This window comes from Micropterus salmoides, unplaced genomic scaffold (assembly GCF_014851395.1).
Source record: "Micropterus salmoides isolate LMB-PRFRI ecotype aquatic unplaced genomic scaffold, ASM1485139v1 Ms_hic_scaffold_8, whole genome shotgun sequence".
Taxonomy (NCBI): Eukaryota; Metazoa; Chordata; class Actinopteri; order Centrarchiformes; family Centrarchidae; genus Micropterus; species Micropterus salmoides.
The window spans coordinates 39,063,637-39,075,093 of record NW_024044570.1 but is presented as its reverse complement, the minus strand read 5'-3'; positions in this window follow the sequence as shown (position 1 = coordinate 39,075,093).

Sequence of the window (11,457 nt, the reverse complement as noted above, 5' to 3'; positions counted from 1 at the left end):
AAAACTCCATTAGAACTTATTAGGTGGTTGTTAGATCATAAAGTCCACAAAAGGAGCTTTACACACTCGCTTAGGCTTGAGAAGCAAGAGAGTCCTGTTCAGTGAAATATGGGTGTATCAAATTGGTATTTTTTGTTGAAAAGAAGAAATCTGGTGAAACACTCTGCCCTGTGACTGATCTGTGTAAAACAACAGAAAGTGAGTTAAATTTGACTCCAAAGTACAACAGGTCACTGGAAGCCATCAACTCAGTGTGTACAGGCTAAAACAGCCGGCTTCTACCTTTTAGAGGCTTTTATGTAGAAATCTCTACATTAGTCCTGTTCAGTGAAATATGGCTGTATGAAATTGGTATTGTTTGCTGTAAAGGAGTGATCTGGTGAAACACTCTGCCCTGTGACTGATCTGTGTAAAACAATAGAAAGTGAGTTAAATTTGACTCCAAAGTTCAACAGGTCACTGGAAGCCATCAACTCAGTGTGTACAGGCTAAAACATCCTGCTTCTACCTCTTAGAGGCTTTCAAGTAGAAATCTCTGAGTTGAGCTCCAAATGGCTTCAAACTTACCCAGAAGACTCACAGAGACAACATCATCAAGAATCTTGAATCTCAACCTTTTGCCGCCTTTCCCAAGCTAGTTTCTTTCAGGGGCCACATAGGGGCCCCAAATCACAACAGCTCAAATCAGCGTCCCACACCCATCATACAATTGTATTTTGGTATTAAAACTCCATTTAGAACTTATTAGGTGGTTTTTAGCTCATAAAGTCCACAAAAGGAGCTTTACACACTCGCTTAGGCTTGAGAAGCAAGAGAGTCCTGTTCAGTGAAATATGGCTGTATCAAATTGGTATTTTTTGTTGTAAAGAAGAAATCTGGTGAAACACTCTGCCCTGTGACTGATCTGTGTAATACAACAGAAAGTGAGTTAAATTTGACTCCAAAGTACAACAGGTCACTGGAAACCATCAACTCAGTGTGTACAGGCTAAAACAGCCGGCTTCTACCTTTTAGAGGCTTTTATGTAGAAATCTCTACATTAGTCCTGTTCAGTGAAATATGGCTGTATGAAATTGGTATGGTTTGCTGTAAAGGAGAGATCTGGTGAAACACTCTGCCCTGTGACTGATCTGTGTAAAACAACAGAAAGTGAGTTAAATTTGACTCCAAAGTACAACAGGTCACTGGAAGCCATCAACTCAGTGTGTACAGGCTAAAACAGCCTGCTTCTACCTTTTAGAGGCTTTCATGTAGAAATCTCTGAGTTGAGCTCCAAATGGCTTCAAACTTACCAGAAGACTCACAGAGACAACACCATCAAGAATCTTGAATCTCAACCTTCTGCCGCCTTTCCCAAGCTAGTTTCTTTCAGGGGCCACATAGAGGCCCCAAATCACAAAAGCTCAAATCAGCGTCCCACACCCATCATACAATTGTATTTTGGTATTAAAACTCCATTTAGAACTTATTAGGTGGTTGTTAGATCATAAAGTCCACAAAAGGAGCTTTACACACTCGCTTAGGCTTGAGAAGCAAGAGAGTCCTGTTCAGTGAAATATGGGTGTATCAAATTGGTATTTTTTGTTGTAAAGAAGAAATCTGGTGAAACACTCTGCCCTGTGACTGATCTGTGTAAAACAACAGAAAGCCAGTTAAATTTGACTCCAAAGTCTAAGAGGTCACTGGAAGCCATCAACTCAGTGTGTACAGGCTAAAACAGCCTGCTTCTACCTTTTAGAGGCTTTCATGTAGAAATCTCTGAATTGAGCTCCAAATGGCTTCAAACTTACCTAGAAGACTCACAGAGACAACACCATCAAGAATCTTGAATCTCAACCTTCGGCCGCCTTTCCCAAGCTAGTTTCTTTCAGGGGCCACATAGAGGCCCCAAATCACAACAGCTCAAATCAGCGTCCCACACCCATCATACAGTTGTATTTTTGTATTAAAACTCCATTTAGAACTTATTAGGTGGCTGTTAGCTCATAAAGTCCACAAAATGAGCTTTACACACTCGCTTAGGCTTTGAGAAGCAAGAGAGTCCTGTTCAGTGAAATATGGGTGTATCAAATTGATATTGTTTGCTGTAAAGAAGAAATCTGGTGAAACACTCTGCCCTGTGACTGATCTGTGTAAAACAACAGAAAGTGAGTTAAATTTGACTCCAAAGTCCAACAGGTCACTGGAAGCCATCAACTCAGTGTGTACAGGCTAAAACAGCCTGCTTCTACCTTTTAGAGGCTTTTATGTAGAAATCTCTACATTAGTCCTGTTCAGTGAAATATGGCTGTATGAAATTGGTATTGTTTGCTGTAAAGGAGAGATCTGGTGAAACACTCTGCCCTGTGACTGATCTGTGTAAAACAACAGAAAGTGAGTTAAATTTGACTCCAAAGTCCAACAGGTCACTGGAAGCCATCAACTCAGTGTGTACAGGCTAAAACAGCCTGCTTCTACCTTTTAGAGGCTTTCATGTAGAAATCTCTGAGTTGAGCTCCAAATGGCTTCAAACTTACCCAGAAGACTCACAGAGACAACACCATCAAGAATCTTGAATCTCAACCTTCTGCCGCCTTTCCCAAGCTAGTTTCTTTCAGGGGCCACATAGAGGCCCCAAATCACAAAAGCTCAAATCAGCGTCCCACACCCATCATACAATTGTATTTTGGTATTAAAACTCCATTTAGAACTTATTAGGTGGTTGTTAGATCATAAAGTCCACAAAAGGAGCTTTACACACTCGCTTAGGCTTGAGAAGCAAGAGAGTCCTGTTCAGTGAAATATGGGTGTATCAAATTGGTATTTTTTGTTGTAAAGAAGAATCTGGTGAAACACTCTGCCCTGTGACTGATCTGTGTAAAACAACAGAAAGTCAGTTAAATTTGACTCCAAAGTACAACAGATCACTGGAAGCCATCAACTCAGTGTGTACAGGCTAAAACAGCCTGCTTCTACCTTTTAGAGGCTTTCATGTAGAAATCTCTACATTAGTCCTGTTCAGTGAAATATGGCTGTATGAAAATGGTATTGTTTGCTGTAAAGGAGAGATCTGGTGAAACACTCTGCCCTGTGACTGATCTGTGTAAAACAACAGAAAGTGAGTTAAATTTGGCTCCTAAGTCCAACAGGTCACTGGAAGCCATCAACTCAGTGTGTACAGGCTAAAACAGCCTGCTTCTACCTTTTAGAGGCTTTCATGTAGAAATCTCTGAGTTGAGCTCCAAATGGCTTCAAACTTACCCAGAAGACTCACAGAGACAACACCATCAAGAATCTTGAATCTCAACCTTCTGCCGCCTTTCCCAAGCTAGTTTCTTTCAGGGGCCACATAGGGGCCCCAAATCACAACAGCTCAAATCAGCGTCCCACACCCATCATACAATTGTATTTTGGTATTAAAACTCCATTTAGAACTTATTAGGTGATTGTTAGATCATAAAGTCCAAAAGGAGCTTTACACACTCGCTTAGGCTTGAGAAGCAAGAGAGTCCTGTTCAGTGAAATATGGGTGTATCAAATTGGTATTTTTTGTTGTAAAGAAGAAATCTGGTGAAACACTCTGCCCTGTGACTGATCTGTGTAAAACAACAGAAAGTCAGTTTAATTTGACTCCAAAGTACAACAGATCACTGGAAGCCATCAACTCAGTGTGTACAGGCTAAAACAGCCTGCTTCTACCTTTTAGAGGCTTTCATGTAGAAATCTCTGAGTTGAGCTCCAAATGGCTTCAAACGTACCCAGAAGACTCACAGAGACAACACCATCAAGAATCTTGAATCTCAACCTTCTGCCGCCTTTCCCAAGCTAGTTTCTTTCAGTGGCCACATAGGGGCCCCAAATCACAACAGCTCAAATCAGCGTCCCACACCCATCATAAATTTGTATTTTGGAATTAAAACTCCATTTAGAAATTATTAGGTGGCTGTTAGCTCATAAAGTCCACAAAAGGAGCTTTACACACTAGCTTAGGCTTGAGAAGCAAGAGAGTCCTGTTCAGTGAGATATGGGTGTATCACATTGATATTTTTTGTTGTAAAGGAGAGATCTAGTGAAACACTCTGTCCTGTGACTGATCTGTCTAAACAACAGAAAGTGAGTTAAATTTGACTCCAAAGTCCAACAGGTCACTGGAAGCCATCAACTCAGTGTGTACAGGCTAAAACAGCCTGCTTCTACCTTTTAGAGGCTTTCATGTAGAATCTCTACATGAGTCCTGTTCAGTGAAATATGGCTGTATGAAATTGGTATTGTTTGTTGTAAAGGTGAGATCTGGTGAAACACTCTGTCCTGTGACTGATGTGTGTAAAACAACAGAAAGTGAGTTAAATTTGACTCCAAAGTACAACAGGTCACTGGAAGCCATCAATCAGTGTGTACAGGCTAAAACAGCCTGCTTCTACCTTTTAGAGGTATTCGTGTAGAAATCTCTACATTAGTCCTGTTCAGTGAAATATGGGTGTATCAAATTGGTATTTTTTGTTGTAAAGAAGAAATCTGGTGAAACACTCTGCCCTGTGACTGATCTGTGTAAAACAACAGAAAGTCAGTTAAATTTGACTCCAAAGTCTAAGAGGTCACTGGAAGCCATCAACTCAGTGTGTACAGGCTAAAACAGCCTGCTTCTACCTTTTAGAGGCTTTCATGTAGAAATCTCTGAATTGAGCTCCAAATGGCTTCAAACTTACCCAGAAGACTCACAGAGACAACACCATCAAGAATCTTGAATCTCAACCTTCGGCCGCCTTTCCCAAGCTAGTTTCTTTCAGGGGCCACATAGAGGCCCCAAATCACAACAGCTCAAATCAGCGTCCCACACCCATCATACAGTTGTATTTTTGTATTAAAACTTCATTTAGAACTTATTAGGTGGCTGTTAGCTCATAAAGTCCACAAAATGAGCTTTACACACTCGCTTAGGCTTTGAGAAGCAAGAGAGTCCTGTTCAGTGAAATATGGGTGTATCAAATTGATATTTTTTGTTGTAAAGAAGCGATCCAGTGAACACTCTGTCCTGTGACTGATCTGTCTAAAACAATAGAAAGTGAGTTAAATTTGACTCCAAAGTTCAACAGGTCACTGGAAGCCATCAACTCAGTGTGTACAGGCTAAAACAGCCTGCTTCTACCTCTTAGAGGCTTTCAAGTAGAAATCTCTGAGTTGAGCTCCAAATGGCTTCAAACTTACCCAGAAGACTCACAGAGACAACATCATCAAGAATCTTGAATCTCAACCCTTTGCCGCCTTTCCCAAGCTAGTTTCTTTCAGGGGCCACATAGGGGCCCCAAATCACAACAGCTCAAATCAGCGTCCCACACCCATCATACAGTTGTATTTTGGTATTAAAACTCCATTTAGAACTTATTAGGTGGCTGTTAGCTCATAAAGTCCACAAAAGGAGCTTTACACACTCGCTTAGGCTTGAGAAGCAAGAGAGTCCTGTTCAGTGAAATATGGGTGTATCAAATTAGATTTTTTTTGTAATGTGAAGATTTTATTAAGTAATAAACATAAAGAAGAAGAAGATATACTTTATTTAATCTCAATGTTTTCACTCTTTTATTATGTTAGTATAGACACAGGTCTGAAAGACACATACATGCACAAACACATCAGCCGGAGAGTAGACTTATCAAAGCACAGAGTTTTGTAAGTATTATCTGGTTGTACCAGACAAACCACAGAAGTAATGGTCCCCAACATCTCACCAGTTATCTGCCTCACGCTGTCACAGGGAGCAGACTTTGTGAGTGAACTCGGGTCTTAGTGTAGACACTAGGCTTCCTGAGACAGATGTCATGACTGAAGCCGACTAGTCTAGGCAATTCTCTCGCAATTAGTTAAGCAACTAATCGAGTAACAACCACCCATTGTCTTTGAAGAATATATTAATAAAAAAGAGAAGTAGGTTACAACGTTAATCAGCGGAGCTAGAGGGTCTGTCTCCTAGGACAGTCATAATGTCCAGACCAGAGCAAAGGAATGCATAATCATACAGTCTAGCTTTCTATGTTTTGAGACAGCAGCACAGCTCTGCCCTAAACCCTTTAAATGTGGACAGACTAACATAGTAGAAGGAGGAAGGTCAAGGATAAAAACACATTACCTATAATACACAACAATTATAGTAATATTATTTGTAATGATAATAATAGTAAAAGAACATACAAAAAAGATTAAATGTAAGAGGATGTAATTTTCTGCCACAATAGGCTATCATGTAGCCGCCAGACTTCCTGACCTGGGAGTTTTTGACCACAGAGCTCCTGTGTGCAGCCATAATCTGGGTAGCTAAACCACAGCAGTAAACGAATCACACCTTGCACCGATTACCTCCCTCACGCAGCGCACCACTCAGGGGTCTTTTTTTTTTTTACTTCTATAAAAACCTGAAACCCAACGGTCCCTATTCACACTGCTGATCTGAAATCAGAGCGATGGCCCCTGAGAGAGAACACAGTATGCATTCAGCCTTTCCTCCGTAATTTAAGAAACAGCAAAAAAAACAACACATTGTATTTTCATTCGAGCTTGTTTTCGATCAATAAAACTATTGATCGGCACAGAGCTTCAAACAATCATAGATCATCATCAAGAAGGTAAGATATAATATTACTGTGAAATAGAAATATTCTATATTTTTAAGGTTCCTATCCTGATGTCTATTTTGTATTTTCTTTTACAGGTTTCTACTCAGACAAAGTATTTGGTATAACAAATGAGAATGTTATCCTGTCATTTGTTATACCAAATAATTTGTCTGAGTAGAAACACCGAACCCGGAAGACGGTAATCAACAGGATGTGTTGCCGGAATCACCAGTCATGTCTTGCTGTCGTCATATCTTATGGCTTGTTGTGCTCTGCAGGTGCCTTGGTCTGTAGCAGACTGTTGCCCTTCTGCCACCACTTTCAACTTTTCACTTCTTTTCACTCCTTCTTATCCTAATTCAACTCTTTAAAGACCCTAATTCTTTTTCTTCTTCTTCTACCTGTACTGGCCCTTAAATGCACTTATATCTTTCTTCCACTTGCTGTATACGTTTCTTCATCTGGGGGTATATCTATTTAGACCTTATGTAACAAGGTGGGGTCTTTCATTATTCCGTCTCTGTGACGTCACTAAAGGCTATATCGTATGTCAGTACTATCTAACTGTTGGTCAAACTGTTTTTCCCTATTTTCCCTTTATTCTGAACTTTCTCTATCTCTTATCTGACGTCTTTTATTTTATCTTTAACTACTTAGTTGTGCTTTTACCACATATGTTGCTGCCAAAGCTCCCGCCTTTGACCACCTTTGCAGTTGATTTCTCTTTTCTTGTGCTTTTTACCATTAAATGCATCTGCTGTGTGCCTCCCAGGACAGCCATCACACACTCACTACAAGCAAACACTTTGTCGGGTCAGAAATAAGGACCGGCCGGGCCAGTGAAAGACCTGGTCCCTACCCTAACCAACGTAATAAACTCAATAAAATTACTCTATTAGATTTCTTCTTTAGTCAAAAACTGCGTAGTCAAAAACTTCACTGGAGACGGTCAAGAGTCGGTGCAAAAGAGTTTATTCCAATAAAGGACAGATAAACCCGAGCAACATCCCTGCAGGTCTCAGGATGGAACTGAGTTGGTGGTCAGCGAACATCGCCTTATATTCACCTTAAGCTCCACCTTGTCTCCTCCTTTCAGGTGGGCGTTACATCTTAACTCCTCCTTATCTCTGGGGCGGCTGTGGCTCAGGAGGTAGAGCGTGTTGGCCGTTAATCAGAAGGCCGGCAGTTCAATTCCTGGCTCCCCTGGTTGCGTGTCAAAGTGTCCTTGGAGATGTAGTATAAAAGCGCTTTGAGCGGTCAAAAAGACTAGAAAGGCGCTATACAAGTACAGAGCATTTACATTTACATTCCTCCTTCCTGGTGGGTGTTACACCTTAACTCCACCTATAGTGTTCGCTGACCACTCCTCCCCCTTGGTGAATTTCTTATCCTCTACTGCCATCTAATGGCCTTTTTCTTGTACTGTTTTCCCAAATTAACCCTTTCATTAATGTTACAATTTCCACTTTTTAGCTATTATTATATGTAATTATTGTTACCATTTATCTCTCTTTATATTTTTTACATTACTGGATTAGATACAGTGGGGCTGAAGTTGAAACATATTGGTGAATTCACCAATATGTTTCAACTTCAGCCCCACTGTATTTTTTAAAAGTTATACAGGCATAGTTTGACACCATTAAAACTTAAACACTTACAATTGTATTTTTTAAAAGAATTAATAAGGTACATGATTCAACAATGCCAACCATGAGGGTGCTGTGTCTCATACAAGTTTAGTTTCGGCAGCGCAAAGCTTGGTTTCATGCAGTACCTGGCCGTACCCTGCAGTACCAGGCGCCATAAATCACAATGTGTCATGATCTCATTCTTGGCCTCAGTTCGCCATGATCTCAGGCCTGGCGTACGTGACTTACAGCAGGTGCCTTGCTTCCATTGTGTGGGTTACGGTTGGCTAGGTTTTGCCTGAGCAGCTTTTCTGCTCATGTAGGCACATTGAAAAAGCACACGTTCATAAATACATAAGAGTATAAGAATAATATAAACACACAGAGTATAAGAATAAAATATGAGTTTGAACACACTCATTAAACACTCAGTAGTTAAACTTTACACTAAAAGAATAACAGCACCTTTACCCTGTGAGACCACAGTCATTCTTCCAGTGGCTACACTACAAACACTTCTAAGTAATTATAACATATTGTAAACCAACAAAGTGTATAAATATAGAAAAAGAATAAATATAGAAAAAGAACCTAACAAACAATCTAGGAATTAGGCATTATTCAACAACTTACTCTCCGGAAACTTTGGAATTTGGATGGTCTTCACACCTCGGAAAAGAAGACAACAGTTAATTGTCAAGCCACACAACCAAGAAACTAGAATGAAACAGTGTATGTGTATGTGCTAATGTATATCTAATGCTGCATGCATGTGTTTCACTACTCATTGCTATTTTTTATTTTTTTAGGGATCAAACCACACCGGCTCAAATTCCCGTGAGCTGGAATGAACTAGAAACACAAAACTTGGGGGAATAACTGGAAATGGTGTGCATCAGGTTCCATAGAAATTTGAACCCAACTTGGGTAAGACAAATGGATACTGACTTGAGATTACAATAGGATAAATTGGATTGGATGCAATGATTAGCTGAGATCTAATCATTGCATCCTTTTGAGTTCATTAATGTCTTGCTTATTGCTCCTAAAAAGCAGTTGGGAGCTCTGGGGAGATGGTCGTGAGCTTGATTATATTACATTACTGTCTATGCTTGAACCGTGCTGGAGGCTTTCCCTGAGCTGGTTTTGAACCCCACTCCTGCTGTTCAAAGGGCACAACACTGCGGGATTGCAGGAATAATTAAAGTCCTCAAAATTCTACTCAAGTAAAAGGTATAAAAGTATTCATAGTGAATGTACTTAAGTATAAAAAGTAAAAGTGCTTATTTAGTATGACAGATACATGTTGTATCTCAGTTCTTGCATGCATTCGGTCCTTGATAAATTAATCTCAAAACATCATGTCAAAGTATGGGGTGTTCCAATTATGCTGGCTGTGACTATCCTAACAAATTGGAAAGCATGACATTTGAAAGTGCATTATTTTCAATGTCAAAATATATTTTATTTTTCTCAGTAAGGATTTGAAATTAAGGGGAGTAAAAGTACAAACCCCCATAAAATACTAATAATAATACTCAACCGCAACATTTGACGTAAGTAAAGTACTTGAGTAAAATAACCCCTACGTGAGGTCAGTAAGAAAATCCCATATTCATTATCCAATCGTCACAAATCTCTCAGGATGTGTTCTCATAAGTAACTGAAACATGCCCTGAACGTTTCATTCAAATCGAACACCCGGGGCCACTATAAATGCAAACATACTGCAGGTGACAAAATGCAAATCAGGCTACAAAATACAAATTGTTTGTCCAATCAACAAGTTACAAAACTTGGCAGGATATGTTTTATAACAATGTTGAACCACGTGTGTGAAATTATTTTGATGGCGATATTGCGAAAAAAGATTTGAACCCAGGAATCGGCACTTTTGGCTATGGCTATATATATATATATATATATTTTTTTTTCTTTCCTTTTCCATCCTTCAGATGAGATCTGCTGTTGTTCCAGGTGGAACTGTATCCTGGCCAATCACTTAATTCCTTTTTTCCTATTTATCAGTCCATTTCAGCAATTTTCATAGTCCTTATGTTTTTGTAGCTTGCCACACACATGTAATATGGCTATCGATGTATTGTCTAATTACAGCAGTGATTAAAGTTCTTCACAGCTGTAGCAATCTCATTGGTGGTCGTGATAAGACGTCTGTTCTTCCTCAGGCTGTCTGGGCTCTCCTACTCCTGTTCTGCTGCTTGGCTCTGCCCATGGATATATTGGACAGTTCTTTTGATTGTTCGGCTGGTTGCACCTGTAACACAGACTCTCTGGTCTTATTAAAGCCTCTTCTTTGTCCACGACGACCAGGACCTCCCCTGACATTCAGTGGTCTCTGGGGCAATTGTAACAACAATTGCTCCCTGCAGGACTTGGGTATGCAGACATTGGCAATGGAGGTGCCTTCTTTATACCATTCAGCATCATTGACTGTGGTTGCATTTGTTTAATGGTCATCACTGGAGCCTGCATGTTGTTTCTTACCTTCTTAGGCTTGGTTGGTTTTTCCAGCTGAAGCTGAGTCAGGTTATTGGCCAAGTTTTTATTTGTTTCTTCTTCTCTTTGTTTTTCTTTTCTCCAATTCTCCACATGATACACAATGTGCTCAGAGAATAGCGGCCAGACCATCTTCTTGAGCCCAACAACATTGTCCAGTCGTCTTTGCACTTCTGGAGGCATGGTCTTTTTACCATCACCATGAACAGCTCTTTGTGGTGTCGTTGGTGTTCCAGGCACTTCCTGTCTTATCCTTCCATTTCCTTTGAAAGGCATATAGGACCTTAGTTGGACATTCACCTTCTTTCAGTTTTTCTACATCCAGTTTTGATGGACCCATTTTCTCTGGATACTTTTTTCTTAACTCTGCCCATACTTGATTGTGATGTCTGCTGTGACTTTCGTACTTTAATTAAAGCTTTGTTTGCTTTCTGGCTACCTTTTAGTCTCTCTTCTGCTAATGGTGGCAACTCAGGTGACTTCTCGGGCATTTCTTCATCTTTTGTTGTGCTGTTCTTTCTCTGTTCTTTATTATTTATTTATTTTCCAGTGACACTTACTTTATATTATCCATAAATATTAACTAAATCCACCTGTTAACCGTTTAACTTCCTTGGGAATGGCTGTTGATGCTTCAGCCGCAGATTCACTTATCAACCTGTAATTTCAAGAAGAAATAGTGCTCCAGCTGTTTCCACTGTACTCTTATATTTCCACAAATG